The following is a 3146-nucleotide window of genomic DNA, read 5'->3' as shown; positions in this document are numbered from 1 at the left end:
TGTTGTCCCTCCCCCCCCCCCGAAAAAAAATAATTGGGTACCACTATAGAAGATCTTCCTTAATTTGGGATGAATCACTGTGAGCCACTTGAGCTGGCTTGACACTAGTATTACATGGGTGGTTATAGTCTTAGTAAACGGTCAGTTAGTCATGGAAGTTTTGCAACCTCCACCTGCCCTTCTGATGTGGGGCAATACAGCAGAAAATTAGAGGGCAGAAGTTTGAGTGGTACCTTGCAGCCACAGGGGGAGAAGAGAAAAATGGCAAAGTCAAATCCTCAGGCTTCTTGTGTATTGTGGGGGAGGAAGCCCTGGCTGTTTATAACAGCTTTGCCTTTAGGAAAAGGTCAAAGTATGAAATTAAGTAAAATAGTGTCCAAAGTTGAGGAGTTCTACATGACAAAAAGACGGAGACCTTTGAAAGACACAATTTTTTATATGCAGACAACAGAAGAAACAATAGAACAGTTTGTTACTGAACTAAAGAACTAAGTAAAGAACTGTGCTTTTGGGAACTTGACAGAATCTCTGATTAGAGATGGGAGCATTTCTTCTACCTTTTCCCAGAAATAGACATTACGGACACTGCATTACAAAAAAAGCTATTGCATGAGGATGACTTATCCCTAGAAAAGACTATCCAAATATTCAGAGCAGCAGAAACTGTGAAGGCCCAGGCTGCAGAGCTGAATGCACCCAAAGGGGACATCCATGCTGTAGGCATGAAAGAATGTGGCCAGAAAAAACTGCCTCATGGGGTTTTAAATGTAACAAGAGGAATCATTTTGCAAAGTACTACAGATGCCAAACAAACTTCAAGTGCATTCAGTTAAGCATAAAATGGAGAAGAATTTTTTTTGATATGGTAAAACCAAGCAAAATCAGTGAGCAAGACTGGATTTTGCCAGTGGAAGTGCAAGAAAAAAAAATTCCATTTAACTTGGACACTGGAACTCAGATTAATATTTTACCAGAACATGAATATAGAAGAAAAAATTGAGATCAGAATAGAGTCCAATAAACATCAAAATAACTGGCTATTCAGGAATAAATATACCAGTGAGGGGACAACATATTGCTAGTGTCTAATATAAAAGTGAAGTATATAAACTCCCACTCATTTGGTACCTTGGGAGGTGACCCCAATTTTGGGTCTGACAGCTTGTGAGAAACTGAATCTAGTTAAGTGTGTGCTTGCAGCACAAGAAGACATAACATTCACGTCTCCTGATGACCCTCTTGGCCATCATGGCTCAAATCTCGACAGCTATCTTAGGAACACAGAACACAAGTAGTAACCATAAACACAAGTAGCAACCATATCCTTATATATGCAACATATATGCAAATGCTATCATGCAGAAAGAAGAAATCAGTTTTAGCAGTGTGTAGCTAATTAGATATGTCATATATGCAGAAGCACAGTGGCCAAAAGCGTAAGTTGGTTGGATCTCAGTATAATGACTCAAATCTATCAAGACTTGGAGGAAAAGCTTCTCACCAAAAATAATCAGAAATGGAATCTGATACTCTGTCAATCTGAGAAGAAAGTAAAACCTGTTATAAGACTCACAGAGACTTGATAAAAGAGCTGAAGAGAGTTGAAGAGAATAGGACTATGAGTGGCAGAGACTCGCTTCAGAGTGATATGCTAGTGACTTTAACCTCTCCTCTGTAGGTGGGTATTCAGTAATTTTTGTGTTCATTGATTTTTGTAATTATTGTTGAGGGAAGGTATAGTGATAAAAGTTTTAAATGAGAGACTCCCTAATTTAGAAGAGTTGGGAATTGGGAGATGGTTCCTCAGTTAAGTAGTAAAAGTTAGTTAGAAAGCAACAAAGGGTCTGCAGAGGTCGCCTACTGCTCCACAATTAGTTTATTGTTTGATTTTTCTCATTCAGATAGGCCTGTATTTATTGAACCCAGTGATCACTATAAATTCACTGTGTGTTTATAGTAACGGTAATTTGTTTGGAAATAAACTGATATTTTCCAACAAACAGATTAAGGGTAACATTTAAAAAAAGAGGATCTAAATCCTATTTTCACAAGTGAGTTGACTCCTTAAAATGTTCAGATACCTAAATGTATGGAAAAGGGCATTGTGGGATTTCTGAAAGTGCCTAGGTACCTAATTCCTAGTCTTCTTGGAAACCTCGGTAAGTGCCATCCTAGTGGCCTATTGCTAACAACCTGTTCTACTATATAGAATGAGGTACAATGTGCCTCTCACTGGTTTTGCTTCTGTATTTATTTTGGCAGAATTACTTCACATTTACATGAAGTATGTGAGAAGACAGTTAGGCCCAACAGGATTTAATGTTTCAGTCTTCTATATCACAATGGATTAGTAGAGCTGCAAAGAAAGCCTATTCTTGCCCTGTGTTGTGAGCTCTTTATATTTCCCCACAGCAGTCCCTTTAGCTAAGTAACGGAATGGAAGAGAAGGGCTTTGATCACAAGATCTGTGATTTGGTGATTTGGGAGCTCAAGGCCCTTCTGTATGCTTGCTTGATTTTGAGGTTAACCACTTCAATGTAAATTGGGAGCATATAAACTGAAATCAGTGGAGTTTTACACCGCTGCCATAATGATGGTATAAGTTCAGAATTGGGCAACGGTACAAGGACCATGTTTAAAAAGAAAGAGACAGATCCTCAACTATTCCAAGCTGATGTCACTCAAGAGAACTGTGCTAAGTGGGGTGCCACAGGGGTTGGTCCTGGGGCCAGTTTTGTCTACTGTTTTCATTAATGATCTGAAAGATGGCACACAGTGTACCCTCAGCAAGTTTGCAGATGACACCGAGCTGGGGGTGGGGAGTAGTAGATATGCTGGAGGGTAGGGCTAGGATTTAGAGTGACCTTGACAAATTGGAGGGTTGGGCCAAAAGAAATCTCATGAGGTTCAACATGGACAAGTGCAAAGTCCCACACTTAGGACAGAACAACCCCATGCAACACTACAGGCTGGGGGCTGACTGGCTGGGCAGCAGCTCTGCAGAAAAGGACCTGGGGGTTGCAGTGGACAATAAGCTGAATCTGAGCCAACAGTGTGCCCTTGTTGCCCACCAGGCTAATGGTATAGTGGTCTGCATTGGTAGGTGTGTTGCCAGCAGGTCATTCGAAGTGATTATTTCTCTTTGT

The sequence above is a fragment of the Gavialis gangeticus genome, unplaced genomic scaffold, assembly GCF_001723915.1.
Source record: "Gavialis gangeticus isolate Ggan-Ray unplaced genomic scaffold, GavGan_comp1, whole genome shotgun sequence".
NCBI classification, from domain to species: Eukaryota; Metazoa; Chordata; order Crocodylia; family Gavialidae; genus Gavialis; species Gavialis gangeticus.
Note: the sequence above shows the minus strand (reverse complement) of the source record.